A 17,186-nucleotide genomic window follows, 5' to 3' on the forward strand; every position below is an offset into this window, starting at 1 on the left:
AGGATATATTCCCCACTAAGCAGAGCAATGAGTTACAGGAAACCTCCCAACATCCCCCTCACCATGGGCCACTGTGGCCCACGGGTGAGACAGCGGGACAGTCACACAAAACATGGGACTGTTGCGCAAATATCAGGATAGTTGGGAGGTATGCTGTTATCTCCCCCAAATATTTACTAGCTGTGAATAAATCCTCACTGCGGCCGCCATCACCACTACTACTGTGGCACATGCGCAGTTTGATAAACTAGCTAAACTGCACACAAATCGGCACTGTGTCCACCTCTGAATAAGCCCATCGTCTTTTCTTTGCATTAATTTAACCAAGTAATTATACACGAAAGTTCATTTAAAAACTGCAGAGAACACCATTTTGTTGTCTACGTCTACTTTGTGGTCCTTGGAATCAATGCATACCTAACTTTTTGTCTATTGGGGGGGGGAGAGCGGGTCTGCACACCATAATTTTAAACATACAGTAAGAGGTGATACTTTGCTTGTAATACCACACAGAAGAAAGGAAAATACAGGTACACACTCTTAGCACTAAATACAATGGTAATCCAAACAATTAAAATAAACGGTACAATTTAACATAGAGTAAAATTGAGGATCAATTGACCAAAAATGTGGGCCAACTACCATGTCACGGAGACCTCATCAGGTGGATCCCTAACCTCTCTAATACTGACATATATTATATTCATTTATTCAGATCCTATCATAGTGCCCATTATGTGACTGCAAATGTAAGGACCCTTACTAATTAGAAAGACCTAAGGGCAGGTGGGTGGGGTGCTAGTCCAGATAGAAGGGTCTCCACCTTCAAGTGTACATACATGAACAATTACAAATGAATTTAGAACCACAGCCTTTTCACAACAACTTTTATATGCTCTAAAATATTGTTTAGTTTAATCTTCGTTTATGTTTTAAATTAATAACAAAAGTAAGGGGACTGGAATAAGGACTGTCTTTTTTACATCAGGCACTTTAAATATAGTGTTTGGTCAAAGTGCTCCTATAACTAGAAGGCAGAAAATACATAAAAGTCAATATAGGACAAAACCCAATCCCCGGTAGCTTGCAAATCAAGTTCTTTTATGGGGAGAAAGAGGCTGTCCCTAAATACTGTAGAAAGGATGGGAGCAGTATGATTTACTGGTGCATGGGATCCCGGCGCTCAAAATATAGATGCAGGGATCCCAATGTGTACAAAGCCGACAGGGGTGAGTAAGGGGTGTTCTCCCCAACCCCTAACCCTCCCTCCCCACAGCCTAACCCTAACCTCCCCCCTTGGTGCCTAATCCTAACCCCCTGTTCTCGCTGCATAAGCCTAACCCTCCCCCTCTGCAGCCTAACCCCAACCCTCTGAGAGGGGTCCCTAACCCCCCCTCCCAGCAGCCTAACCCTAATTCCCCTCCCCCCGCTCAGCCTAAAGCTAACCCCCCACTGCGGCTTACCTGCCTTGCAGCATGGTCTCTCCTCATTCAGGATCCCAGTTGTCGGTATTCCGGCAACGGGATGGTGTTCCCATTATGGTTGCCGGTGTCGGCATTCAGAATAGGGTCGGTATTCTGGCATCGGTATTCTGACTCCTGGGATACTGATAGCCGGAATACTGACTGCTTCCCGAAAGGACACCTCCACAGATATGCAACTATGCATGCTACACCACTTTATCACATTTAAAAATTCTCATACCATAAATTTAAATCTAGTTCTTGGATTTTGCATTATTTAGTGCAGTGATGTTAGTGCAGCATCCGTGATCCTCCCATCCATCAGCTAATGCAAGCTTCTGGACCCCACGTCGGCCCTGCTGCCCTCATGTTTCTCTAAAACAGGGTGCATTTATGTAAATATAGGAACATGGTGCCACAGAAAAGCATTTACACTGCGAGTTGGCAATTAGCGATTTGTAAATCTCCCATACTGGAAGCAACAATTTCTATTAAACACTAGCTAGGAAGAAATAGGGACTCTTCGAAGACGCATGCAGTCCCGAAAAGGGGTAGAGGTTCGGGAAAGGGGGTTGAGCATCAAAAAGGACCAGGTAAAGGGGGATGGGGATTGGTACCCCTCTGGGCCCCTCCATCAGGTCTAGGACCGGGTAAACAGTACCTGTTCCCTTTACCCCTCGGCACCACTGCGTATATAGGGGGTCATTCAGACTTGATCACATGCTAGGTTTTTTCGCTGCACTGCGATCAGGTCAGAACTGTGCATGCTTATGCACCGCAATGCACACACACGTTGCACGGGTACAAAGCGGATCATTGCTGTGCGATGGGTTTTACGAAGAATCCATTCGCACAGCCGATCGCAAGGAGATTGACAGGAAGAAGGCATTTGTGGGTGGCAACTGACCGTTTTCTGGGAGTGTTTGGAAAAACGCAGGTGTGTCCAAGCGTTTGCAGGGCGGGTGTCTGATGTCAATTCCAGGCCCGGAAAAGTGAGCGCAAGTTCTGGGCAACTCAGAAACGGCACAAAACTTTTTTGTACAGCTCGGCTGCACATGCGATCGCACACTTGCAAAGCAAAAAGACACTACCCTATGGGCGGTGAATATCTGCTCGCAGCACTGCAAAAAACCCTAGCGAGTGATCAGGTCTGAATTAGGCCCATAGTGCATTAGTAAAGATACAGAGCAGACAGTCTGGAAAAGATCAGATTTATTGACAGGAAAGAACTATGGTGGTCATTCTGAGTTGATCGCAGCCAGCAACTTTTTGCTGCTGCTGCGATCAACTAGTACACGCCTATGGGGGAGTGTATTTTAGCTTTGTAGGGCTGCGATCACTTGCGCAGCCCTGCTAAGCTAAAAGATTTTCAAGCAGAACAAGACCAGCCCTATACGTACTTACCCTGTGCGACGATCTCTGCGATGCTGGAGCCGGCTTTGACGTCAGACATTCACTCTCCGTTCTCCTGGACAAGCCTGCGTTTTCCTTACCACTCCCCGAAAACGGCAGCCAACGGTCCGGATCCACCCAGGAACGCCTTCTTCTTGTCAATCTTCTTGCGGTCGGCTCTGCGACCGCTTTCTTCATAGGACGCGACGTAACCCGGCGACCCTTGTGCTGAGCGTGGGGAGAGATGTGTGCTGAGTGGTCTGTGCTAGATCACTCAGCACATATCTCCCCCGTGTGTACGGGGCTTAAGTCAGGCACCAGTGGAATCAGTCCTTACCCGTGAATGTCAGGGAGACTCCCTGAAATAGCAGCAATCTCCATGACTCCCTGAAGTGTCTAGAAATCTCCCTGATAGCACCTTGCACTCATTATGTAGCTGTTATGTTTTTGGAGAAAAGAGAAATCAAATGGGATCATCAGTGTGTTTCTCTACATTGGTTTTAAGGCACAATGGGGGTAATTCCGATATGTTCACACGCTGCTGTTTTTCGGATTGTTTTGCGAACGGGTCGTTTCTGCGTGTGCGCAGCGGCCGCAATGCACAGACGCGCCGTTGGATAGCAACGGCCGTCACTGGGCAACGACAAGAAGAACGAAGAAAGCTGCCGCGATCGCAAGAAGATTGACTGGAGGAAGGCGTTCTGGGGCGTCAACTTACCGTTTTCTGGGAGTGGAGAGTCCAACGCAGGCGTATCCAGGCGTTTACAGGGCGGGTGTCTGACGTCAACTCCAGGACCGGACAGGCTGAAGACATTGCAGTGGGTGAGTAAGTTGAAATCTACTCAGAAACTGCACAAAATGTTTTTGCATAGCACAGCTGCACAAGCGTTCGCAGCCTTGCTATGCAAAAAAACTCTCCCCCATAGGCGGCATCTAGGTGATCGCACGGGCAGCAAAAAGTTGCCACGTGCGATCAACTCGGAATGACCCCCAATGATCTCTATGGCTACATTCATTTTCAAATATGGTTTCTCTTGGCCACTTTTATGGAACTACATGTGAGCAGACTATAATACATGAACAAGTCCTGAAACATATCAGTGTCTTTGCATCAACAAGCTCAGGCACAGCAGTACATATCCACTTTAACACTGCACTCATAGGTGTTACCTTCACAATCTCCCTGAAATGCTTTTCCAAAGTAGGCAAGTATGCAGGAACCTGGGCTACAGTATATTAATCAAGTGATGGTGGCAGTTAACGCCAATGAATTTATTCAGCCCAGCTTTTTGTAATAGGAAACATGCAGGGAAAAATCTGGAGCACAGCATTGTGTACCGAGTGAAATGGAGGGACTGTATATTTTAGTACCATATGAATTAATTAAGCTATATAAAATCACTTAAATGTCTTTTGTTTAGTGGAAGCCCCTGACCTAAGATTGGATGAGTCATTTGATATCTCTAATTAACTTGAGGAGGGGGTCAATTTAGTGCTCTCTGTGGTTCTTTATAACTAATTTATGCCCCCCTGCTAGGCCGTAAAGAGTTACATCACCCTAGTTTTAGATAATAAGTGAAGTTTAATGGGAGCTTATGACATCACTCTTAAAACAGCTCAGCACACAGAAGCTGTAATCTTTAGTACCACTTCTATCATCCTGTAAAGGTGCAGAAAGAAAACTTCAATGTTTTAAAAAACAGTAAAAAATATATATTTTTATCCATACAGACATAACTGTATAAACATAAATTATCTTATGTTGCCAAATGTTATAGTATCATTTTTTTAGTTCTGTATTACTGAATTACACTTTCGATAAACTTAAAATAAATGTCACTGTAAAAGACTAATTCGTAAAACAGTTTTTTCCCTGAATCTGATAGTTAAAAACTATATTTACTTGAATTCAATATTTAGAGATCAAAACTTTGAGGAAGATAAAGTGGAGAAGTTGACCACAGAAACTAATCAGCTTCTAGCTGTCATTTATGTAGCACAGTCTATAAAATGTCAGAAGCTGGTTTTTATAGCCAACTTCTCCACTCTCGTAAGTCTCTCTAAAGCTGGGTACACACTAGACTAGATGTATGTACCCAGCGACATCGGCACAGCGACATCGGCAGCGGCGGGACTCAGCGAGGGAACCGGCATTGGCAAGTGCAGATACGTGATGCGTGGCCCTTGCTAACAACATCCCGGGGAGGGCTGACGAAGGATGACGCCATGTTCCGGAGACCAAAATCACTACTGCCATTTAGGCTGTGATTTTTGCCACGGTTGTAGCGCCTGACGCTGGACTCCAGAGAGGTAAGTATTAAAATTAGAGATGTGCAGCGGGCATTTTTCGTGTTTTGGTTTTGGATTCGGTTCCGCGGTCGAGTTTTGGATTCAGGCGCGTTTTGGCAAAACCACCCTTTCAAATTTTTGTCGGATTCGGATGCGTTTTGGATTCGGGTGTTTTTTTTTTTTAAAAACCCTCAAAAACAGCTTAAATCATAGAATTTGGGAGCAATTTTGATCCTATAGTATTATTAACCTCAATAACCATAATTTACACTCATTTCCAGTCTATTCTGAACACCTCACACCTCACAATATTATTTTTAGTCCTAAAATTTGCACCGAGGTCGCTGGATGACTAAGCTAAGCGACCCAAGTGGGCGGCACAAACACCTGGCCCATCTAGGAGTGGCACTTCAGTGTCAGACAAGATGGCACTTAAAAAAATAGTCCCCAAACAGCACATGATGCAAAAAAAAAAAAGAGGTGCAAGATGGAATTGTCCTTCCACCCACCCTTATGTTGTATAAACAGGACATGCACACTTTAACTATCCAATCATTTCAGCGACAGGGTCTGCCACACGACTGTGGCTGAAATGACTGGTTGGTTTGGGCCCCCACCAAAAAAGAAGCAATCAATCTCTCCTTGCACAAACTGGCTCTACAGAGGCAAGATGTCCACCTCATCCTCATCCCCCGATTCCTCAACTCTTTCACTGTGTACATCCTCCTCCTCAGAGAGTAATAATTTGTCCCCACTGGAATCCACCATCACAGCTCCCTGTGTACTTTCTTGAGGCAATTGCTGGTAAATGTCTCCATGGAGGAATTTATTATAATTCATTTTGATGAACATCATCTTCTCCACATTTTCTGGAAGTAACCTCGTACGCCGATCGCTGACAAGGTGACCGGCTGCACTAAACACTCTTTCGGAGTACACACTGGAGGGGAGCAACTTATGTAAAATAAAGCCAGTTTAAGCAAAAGCCTCCAAATTGCCTCTTTTTCCTGCCAGTATACAGTCTGACATGACTACTTGGATGCTGTCATTTATATAATCCTCCACCATTCTTTCAATGGTGACAGAATCATATGCAGTGACAGTAGATGACATGTCAGTAATCATTGGCAGGTCCTTCAGTCCGGACCAGAAGTCAGCACTTGCTACTGACTGCCCTGCATCACCGCCAGCGGGTGGTTTTGGAAATTTTATCCTTTTCCTGGCAGCTCCAGTGGCGGTAGAAAATGAAGGAGGAGCTGTTGGCGGGTCACGTTCCGCTTGACTTGACAAGTGTCTCACCAGCAGGTCTTTGAACATCTGCACACTTGTGTCTGCCGGAAAGAGAGATACAACGTAGGCTTCAAACCTAGGATCGAGCACGGTGGCCAAAATGTAGTGCTCTGATTTCAACAGATTGACCACCCGTGAATCCTGGTTAAGTGAATGAAGGGCTCCATCCACAAGTCCCACATGCCTAGCAGAATCGCTCCATTTTAGCTCCTTCAATCTCTCCAGCTGCTTCTGCAAAAGCCTGATGAGGGGAATGACCTGACTTAGGCTGGCAGTGTCTGAACTGACTTCACGTGTGGCAAGTTCAAAGGGTTGGAGAACATTTCACAACATGGAAATCATTCTCCACTGCGCTTGAGTCAGGTGCATTCCCCCCTCCTTTGCCTATATCGTAGGCAGATGTATAGGCTTCAATGGCCTTTTGCTGCTCCTCCATCCTCTGAAGCATATAGAGGGTTGAATTCCACCTCGTTACCTCCTCTTGCTTCAGCTGATGGTAGGGCATGTTCAGGAGTGTTTGCTGGTGCTCCAGTCTTCAGACTTTTTTCATTTTTCTAGCGGGAGGATGAGTGCTTCCATCGTCATGTGAAGCTGAACCACTAGCCATGAACATAGGCCAGGGCCACAGCCGTTCCTTGCCACTCCGTGTCGTAAATGGCATATTGGCAAGTTTACGCTTCTCCTCAGACGATTTTAATTTAGATTTTTGGGTCATTTTACTGAACTTTTTGGATTTTACATGCTCTTTACTATGACATTGGGCATCGGCCTGGGCAGACGACGTTGATGGCATTTCATTGTCTCTGCCATGACTAGTGGCAGCAGCTTCAGCACTAGGTGGAAGTGGATCTTGATCTTTCCCTGTTTTACCCTCCACATTTTTGTTCTCCATTTTTTAATGTGTGGAATTATATGCCAGTAATATATCTGGAATTAGACGGCAGTAATGTCTGGAATTAGATACCACTAGATAGATACCAGATACCACTGTGACTGGAATGATGATGACCTATGCACAGTGACAGGACACTACCACAGCACCATACAGCAGCAAGATGCAGCACAAGACACTGGACTAGTGTTAGTAATGTACTGTAGTATTACTGAGCACCACAATGCAGCACAAGACAATGAGCAGTGATACTGAGCACTGATGTTGAATTACTACTGAGAACTGACACTGAGCAGCTAGATGCAGCTCAAGACACTGGACTAGTATAGTAGTAATGTACTGTAGTATTACTGAGCATCACAATGCAGCACAATACAATGAGCAGTGATACTGAGCACTGATGATGATACTACTGAGAACTGACACTGAGCAGCAAGATGCAGCTCAAGACACTGGACTAGTATTAGTAATGTACTGTAGTATTACTGAGCACCACAATGCAGCACAAGACAATGAGCAGTGATACTGAGCACTGATGTTGAATTGCTACTGAGAACTGACACTGAGCAGCAAGATGCAGCTCAAGACACTGGACTAGTATAGTAGTAATGTACTGTAGTATTACTGAGCATCACAATGCAGCACAATACAATGAGCAGTGATACTGAGCACTGATGATGATACTACTGAGAACTGACACTGAGCAGCAAGATGCAGCTCAAGACACTGGACTAGTATTAGTAATGTACTGTAGTATTACAGAGGACCACAATGCAGCACAAGACAATGAGCAGTGATACTGAGCACTGATGTTGAATTACTACTGAGAACTGACACTGAGCAGCAAGATGCAGCTCAAGACACTGGACTAGTATTAGTAATGTAATGTAGTACTACTGAGCCCCACAATGAAGCACAAGACAATGAGCAGTGATACTGAGCACTGGTGATGATACAACTGAGAACTGACACTTAGCAGCAAGATGCAGCTCAAGACACTGGACTAGTATTAGTAATGTACTGTAGTATTACTGAGCACCACAATGTAGCACAAGACAATGAGCAGTGATACTGAGCACTGATGATGAATTACTACTGAGAACTGACACTGAGCAGCAAGATGCAGCTCAAGACACTGGACTAGTATTAGTATGGTACTGCAGTATTACTGAGCACCACAATGCAGCACAAGACAATGAGCAGTGATACTGAGCACTGGTGATGATACAACTGAGAACTGACACTGAGCAGCAAGATGCAGCTCAAAACACTGGACTAGTATTAGTAATGTACTGTAGTATTACTGAGCACCACAATGCAGCACAAGACAATGGGGGTCATTCCGAGTTGTTCGCTCTGTAAATTTTTTCGCATCGCAGCGATTTTCCGCTTAGTGCGCATGCGCAATGTCCGCACTGCGACTGCGCCAAGTAAATTTACTATGCAGTTAGGAATTTTACTCACGGTTTTTTCTTCGTTCTGGTGATCGTAATGTGATTGACAGGAAGTGGGTGTTTCTGGGCGGAAACTGGCCGTTTTATGGGTGTGTGCGAAAAAACGCTACAGTTTCTGGGAAAAACGCGGGAGTGGCTGGAGAAGCGGAGGAGTGTCTGGCCGAACGCTGGGTGTGTTTGTGACGTCAAACCAGGAACGACAAGCACTGAACTGATCGCAGATGCCGAGTAAGTTTGAAGCTACTCAGAAACTGCTAAGAGGTGTGTAATCGCCATTTTGAGAATCCTTCGTTCGCAATTTTAAGAAGCTAAGATTCACTCCCAGTAGGCGGCGGCTTAGCGTGTGTAAAGCTGCTAAAAGCAGCTTGCGAGCGAACAACTCGGAATGAGGGCCGATGAGCAGTGATACTGAGCACTGATGATGAATTACTACTGAGAACTGACACTGAGCAGCAAGATGCAGCTCAAGACACTGGACTAGTATTAGTAATGTACTGTAGTATTACTGAGCATCACACTGCAGCACAAGACAATAAGCAGTGATACTGAGCACTGATGATGATACTACTGAGATCTGACACTGAGCAGCAAGATGCAGCTCAAGACACTGGACTAGTATTAGTAATGTACTGTAGTATTACTGAGCACCACAATGCAGCACAAGATAATGAGCAGTGATACTGAGCACTGATGATGATACTACTGAGAACTGACACTGAGCAGCAAGATGCAGCTCAAGACACTGGACTAGTATTACTGAGCAGCAATAAGCACTGATACTGAGCACTGATATTGAGATTTGCCACTGAGAGAATGTAGCCACATCCTCTCTGCTCTCCCTACAATGCATGACTGAAAATGGCGGCGATGCGCGGCTCTTTATATGGAATCCGAATATCGCGAGAATCCGACAGAGGTATGATGACATTTTCCCTCGTTCGGGTTTTCCGAGTCAGGCGGGAACAACTGAGTCTGCCTCGGACCCGTGTAAACCACGTGGAGTTCGGGGGATTTCGGTTCTCGGAGAACCGAACCCGCTCATCTCTAATTAAAATATGGGTGCAATGTGTGTGGTGTAGGCCCCCCCTGGACCCAGGGGCCCGTGTGAACCACACACATTGCACCTATCATAGAAATGCCAATGAACACTAGAGTTAAAACATATCTGTAATGTAATGTTAAAGTATTAAGTAGTAATACTTAAGTAGTACTCTATATAATAAGTAAGCCAACAACAAAAGTTGTGTATCAGTAAAACCAAAGAAATATTTATTTAAATGCCCAAATTAATATGATTACAAAACTCCACAAGGATTTTCATTTATTTTAAAGTGCCTAATTAATCGTAGTATTCCAGAATACCTACTCTCAGAGTTCTTTCCATGCACATTTTGAAGCAATTATGGCACAGACATAGAGTAACTCTTCAAGAGGTTAGAAAAATAAGTCTCTCCACAGGTAGGTGAAAACCGCAGCATTAAAAAAATTAGCATCCAGCCATCACTTTTTATTAAACCAGAGCCGGTGACCCTGCGGTGCATGAGTGAACCCATGTCTCAAACTCCTGAGGGATAAATCTCAGTAAAGACTTTGGTTACCCCAATGCCAAATTTATAAAAACAAAAAACAAAGGGGCTCTTCTCAGTCCACTGTAACTCCCAATATGTTACCATGGTTAATTTCCCAGAATCCCCGGTGACCCCCTGCTGATTTCCCTTATGAGCTAGTGTCCTGGAATCTCTCTTTATTAGGTGTCTAGAGAAGTTCGGCTGTGCTGATGCCAGCAGCCCCACACTGAGGTGTTTATTAGTTTTTGTACATTTTCTGTCTGGGTGCTCTACCCGCATCAAACTTTCCACAGCTGTTACAGACCAGAAAATGTTCATACATTTATATCAGCCCTGTTGTAGATTTGTATTATCGGAATCTGACTGATTGCAAAAAAAGTCCTTTGATATTCAAATTGAAGGTGTATTTATTTACTGGTGTTGGAGGGGGGGGGGGGGGATTTACAACAATGATAAAGCTCAACTATCTTTACATAATCGATATTAAAAGATTTATAATCATGTTAATAGGTTTCTTACTAATCTACATTGTGCATAGTAAAATTATAATGTCAATATAGAGGAAATACAATAATTAGGACCAATTCACAGATCTTCATTATCTTTACCTATACTATCAGAGTGTACAAGTGCTGAATTGTTCACATTTATGTATAAACATTATTACAACATTTTATAGGATAATTATTCAAAGTCACCAAAAAGAAAGGACTATGGAGTCTATGTACAAAAGCTTGGAGAGAGATAAAGTACCAACCAGCTCCTGTCATTTTTCAAATGTATCGGTAGATGTATTAATATACATGCTTCAGCAGCTATGTGTAAACTTGCGTCGCCTCCAGATCACGTTGAAGCGAGTGTTAAAGTACCTGTGTGCCGAAGTGCACTCTCCCTCTTTCAGCTGTTTCTGCTGTCACTGACAGGTGCTGCATACTGTCTGCACATGGGCCCTCATTCCGAGTTGTTCGCTCGCAAGCCGCTTTTCGCAGCAGTGCACACGCTAAGCCGCCGCCCTCTGGGAGTGAATCTTAGCTTAGCAGAATTGCGAACGAAAGAATCGCAATATTGCGAAAAGATTTTTCTGTGCAGTTTCTGAGTAGCTCGAGACTTACTCTTCCAGTGCGATCAGTTCAGTGCTTGTCGTTCCTGGTTTGACGTCACAAACACACCCAGCGTTCGCCCAGACACTCCCCCGTTTCTCCAGCCACTCCCGCGTTTTTCCCAGAAACGGCAGCGTTTTTCACACACACCCATAAAACGGCCAGTTTCTGCCCAGAAACACCCACTTCCTGTCAATCACACTACGATCACCAGAAGGAAGAAAAAACCTTGTAATGCCGTGAGTAAAATACCAAACTTCTTAGCAAATTTACTTGGCGCAGCCGCAGTGTGAACATTGCGCATGCGCAGTTAGCGGAAAATCGCTGCGATGCGAAGAAAATTAACGAGCGAACAACTCGGAATGAGGGCCATAAAGGGGAATACACACGGGGAGATGTGTGCTGAGCGATCTATTACAGAACACTCAGCACACATCTTGCGATGTGTGCTGAGCGAGTGTGGGGGGGGGGGGCGATCACTTCATCCAGCATCGCTGTCGCCGGCACCCTACACACGGAGCAGTGTGTGCTTAATTTCTAAGCAATCTAGTCAGATTGCTTAGAAATTAAGTAAAAAACGCTACGTGTGTACCGCCCTTCAGTCAGTCAGAAATCCCCCAGCAGCACACACGGTCGCATTGAAATATAAAACTTCATTGTTTTTTGTGGGGACAGTTCTGTGTGCCAGTTAATTACTGCATTGTTGGAACGGTCAGTGCCACTGACCATTCATACATTGCCTGCATATCGGCATGCTATATTGTAGATAGCAGTGCCGAAATGACAGGGCGCCCCGGCATTTGCTAGCAACCACTGCTTTCTTACATGGGGGAGAAGCAGTATCCAGTGGTCGAAGTGGAAATTTTGAAGTGAGGGTATGGAAAAGTGAAGGTTGTAAGTATGCGCGCGCCAAAGGCACGCACGGTCTAGAAAAGGGGATGTGGCCACTGAAATGGGGGCGTGTTCTTAAGTGTAGTGTCCCATATCATATACCCCTTATACACATTATGCACCACAATAGTAGAACCCCTTATACTATCTAGTACTGGTGCCCCTTACACATTACACCACACTGAATGAGCCAAAATTCCCATGGAATGAGCAAAAATTCACATTACGCCACACAGAATGAGCCAAAATTCACATTATGCAACACGGTATGATCCAAAACTCACATTATGCCACACAGTATGATCCACAGTTCATATTATGCCACACGGTATCCAAAATTCACATACCGCCACACAGTATGATCCACAATTCACATATTGCAACATGGTATGATCCAAAATTCACATTATGCAACACGGTATGATCCACAATTCACATTATGCAACACCGTATGAACCACAATTCACATTATAAACACGGTATGATCCAAAAAGGAGAGTTACGGTAGACTTACCATGGTTAACTGTCTTTCTGCGAGGTACACTGGGTTCCACAGGGAAAACATTGGGTGTAGAGTGGATCTTGATCCAGAGGCACCAACAGGCTAAAGCTTTAGGCTGTCTCAGGAGGCATTGGGACCTCCTCTATAACCCCGCCTCAAGGCACTGTGAGCTCAGTTTCGTTAACCAGTCCAATGTAGGAGCAGGTAAGAGAGAAGGCAGATGTTAGTCACATAGAACCACATTCTCACAACCAGCGACTAATGCCATACAAACCCAAAGAAGCTAGGTGCGTAAGGGTGGGCACCCTGTGGAACCCAGTGTACCTCGCAGAAAGACAGTTAACCATGGTAAGTCTACCATAACTCTCCTTTTTTGCAGCAGAGTACACTGTGTTCCACAGGGAAAACATTGGGTGATGTCCTAAAGCAGTTCCTAGCGGGTATGAGAAACCGGCGTCCAAAGGAAGCATCCCGGGAGGCGGAAGTATCAAAGACATAGAACCTAATGAGAAAAAAGATAAATTTTGATAAAATACCGTGCGCCAATACTGGCTGCCCTTGAACTCAGAATGGACGAAAAAGTGTCACCCAACACTTCAATTAACGAGACAGTGAAGAAATGCCATCTGAATCCATTGGTGCTCAAAGAAAACAGATAAAATAAACGCTCATAGTGTATTAAGCATGAACATATAACACCAAGTCTGTAACAGTCTCCTGGTGAGTCTTATACCTAATCTGCTGGTCTACTTTTGCAGGAGTAGACAATCACGCTTTTTATAGGGGCTGGATTTCCACCAGTGTCTGATATCAGGACCTTTGAACTCCTCCTCCAGAAGTGGTACCCGTAAAGAGAGAAATATAGCCTCCGATAGTGAAACACTTTTTAATCACAGCATGAACATATAACAATTAGCAACAAAAGCGGGGAATGGATGGTCTCTCACCCTTTGAAGTGGTCTACAGATAACGGTAGACAAAACAGCAAGTTACAAGATGGTATACTCGGGCGTCCCCAGACCAGCTGTCCCACTCTCCGGGTGATGTCCCAAACGTCTTCCCCACCACAAATGAATCCTCCAGGCGACGCGTTTCGACACTCACAGTGTCTTCATCAAGGCATATGGAGGATATGAACTATTAATCTATTTATACCCTACCCACTTAAACTACAAGACCAGCCTATTTCCAGTGTTAAAGAAAGACCCAATAATAGGGGAAGAATTACCGACAAATCCGATGTGTATATTTAGGAGGGCCCCAAACCTTAAATCAAAATTAGTACGGAGTTTGTGTCCCACATCCCCTAAAGGCCCAAGGATTACATCCACTGGTTTTTTCAGGTGTGGGGTATGTGTAAGTTGCAAGAAAGTGAAAAATACTTTTGGTATGAAAGTGATAGAGGTGAAGATAAATAACAAGATAATAAAGATAAAGGAATTGATTACGTGTCATACCTCAAATGTGGTTTACTGTATCGAATGTTCTTGTGGCAAATTTTATATCGGACGGACAAGCAGACCCCTAAAAATAAGATTAGGGGAGCATATGAGAAACATCGCAAAGGGCATGGAGACCCATGCCCTTTCCGCACATTTTAAAAATGTCCATAATTGTGATACAACCCAGATCAAGAATTTTTATGGTTTGAAACATATTAAGGGTAACATTAGGGGAAAAGATTTGGGGTTCATATTAGCCGAAACTGAAATGAGGATGATTTTTAACTGTGGCACTCTTGCCCCTAAGGGTCTTAACAAAGACTTCGAATTGAAGTGGTTTTTGTAAACCTTCGGGGTGAGGTATTATTGATTTTTAATATTTTTTATATTTTTAATATTCATTATCTGTAATTCGTTAAGTCATGTTTTAATATGTTTTATGAAGCTTAACATATGTCTTTATGAAACTTAATATGGTCCCGTTTCCTTTCCCCTTCTTCTGAGGCATTTTCACTTCTGAAAAAGGACTTAACATGGCATTGACAATAGACATATAAGAAATCCCAAAATGGCCACTGCCGACAATGAGTAATCTAACAAAGGAAGAAGTTAGAGGCAAGGACGCCTCACTTCCGGGAGCACATGTGAAGCCGCGGACCCGCCATATCCGGGTGTAATCAGAGAGTGGAGATGCGAGTGACGTATTTCCGGCCGTGACGTCACCGAAGACGTACTTCCGGTCGCGGCCGCGACGACGACTTCCGGCCAACGGAAAAAGATGTACAGAGGCGATAGGCTGTCTGTGAATGGCGGGAAATGTGATCCATGCAAAAACGAGGACTAGAGTTTGATTGGGACTGTTGAGCAATGTTAGGAATAGGAATCTTAGATGACAGTTGTTCCATGTCTGGAAATAGGCTGGTCTTGTAGTTTAAGTGGGTAGGGTATAAATAGATTAATAGTTCATATCCTCCATATGCCTTGATGAAGACACTGTGAGTGTCGAAACGCGTCGGATGGAGGATTCATTTGTGGTGGGGAAGACGTCTGGGACATCACCCGGAGAGTGGGACAGCTGGTCTGGGGACGCCCGAGTCTACCATCTTGTAACTTGCTGTTTTGTCTACCGTTATCTGTAGACCACTTCAAAGGGTGAGAGACCATCCATTCCCCGCTTTTGTTGCTAATTGTTATATGTTCATGCTGTGATTAAAAAGTGTTACACTATCGGAGGCTATATTTCTCTCTTTACGGGTACCACTTCTGGAGGAGGAGTTTAAAGGTCCTGATATCAGACACTGGTGGAAATCCAGCCCCTATAAAAAGCGTGATTGTCTACTCCTGAAAAAGTAGACCAGCAGATTAGGTATAAGACTCACCAGGAGACTGTTACAGACTTGGTGTTATATGTTCATGCTTAATACACTATGAGCGTTTATTTTATCTGTTTTCTTTGAGCGCCAATGGATTCAGATAGAACCTAATGAACATGATCACTGAGGATCACGTAGCCGCCTTGTACAATTGTTCTGCGGACACGCCATGGCAGGCTGCCCAAGAAGGTCCAACAGACCGAGTAGAATGGGCTTTAATAGCAGCAGGAGCTGGGAGTCCAGCCCGCGCATAAGCTTGTGCAATCACCATTCTAATCTATCTGGCCAAGGTTTGCTTATTTACAGGCCAGCCACGTTTGTGGAAAACAAACAGAACAAAAAGGGTATCTGACCTCCTGATAGAGGCAGTCCTCTCCACATATATATAGAGAGTCCTTACCACATCCAAAGACCGTTTTTTTGGGGGACAAGTCAGAAGAGATAAAGGCTGGAACCACAATCTCTTGGTTAAGGTGCAAAGATGACACCACTTTAGGTAAGTAACCTGGGCGAGTTCTCATAACTGCCTGGTCATGATGGAATATTAGAAAGGGTGTACGACAGGACAAAGTGCCTAAGTCCAACACCCTTCTAGCAAAGGGAATAGCCAGCAGAAACAGGACCTTGGCTATGAGCCTTTTAAGGTCCACTGACTCAAGAGGTTCAAATGGAGACTCTTGCAGGGCATTCAGGACAACAGACAGATCCCATGGAGCCACAGGAGGGACATAGGGAGGCTGAATCTGTAACACACCCTTAGTGAATGTATGAACGTCAGGTATAGACGCATTTTTTTCTCTGAAACCACACCAACAAGGCAGATATGTGAACCTTGAGGGAGGCCAGACGAAGGCTAAAGTCCAGGCCTTGTTGCAGGAAAGCCAGGATTCTGGGTGTTTTGAATCTGTATACATCATAGTTTTTAGCACACCAGATGAAGTAAAAATTCCAGACCCTATAATAGATCCGAGCAGACGTCGGCTTACGGACTTACAACATAGTTTGAATGACCGCCTCAGAGAATCCTTTGGCTCTCAGGAGTGATGCTTCAAGAGCCACGCCGTCAAAGCCAGTCTGGCCAAGTCTGCATAGAGACAAGGGCCTTGAACGAAGAGGTCTGTTCGTTGAGGAAGTAGAAGAGGATGCTCTGTCAATAGACCCTACAGGTCTGAGAACCAATGCTGTCTGGGCCATGCCGGAGCGACTAGTAGTAGTATTCCTCCTTGCTTGAACTTCCGCAGGACCCTGGGCAGGAGTGACACTGGAGGGAACACGTAAGGCAGCTGAAAGTTCCATGGAATGGCTAGTGCATCCAGGAACGTTGCCTGAGAATCCCTGGTCCTTGATCCAAAGACCAGAACTTTGTGATTGTGTTGAGACGCCATCAGGTCTACATCTGGTAGGCCCCACGTGTCCACTAGGAGTTGAAAGACTTCCGGATAAAGACTCCACTCTCCGGCATGTATGTCCTGGCGACTGAGGAAGTCCGCTTCCCAGTTAAGGACCCCCGGAATGAACACTGCCGATATT

Source organism: Pseudophryne corroboree, chromosome 4 (assembly GCF_028390025.1).
Source record: "Pseudophryne corroboree isolate aPseCor3 chromosome 4, aPseCor3.hap2, whole genome shotgun sequence".
In the NCBI taxonomy this organism is placed as follows: domain Eukaryota; kingdom Metazoa; phylum Chordata; class Amphibia; order Anura; family Myobatrachidae; genus Pseudophryne; species Pseudophryne corroboree.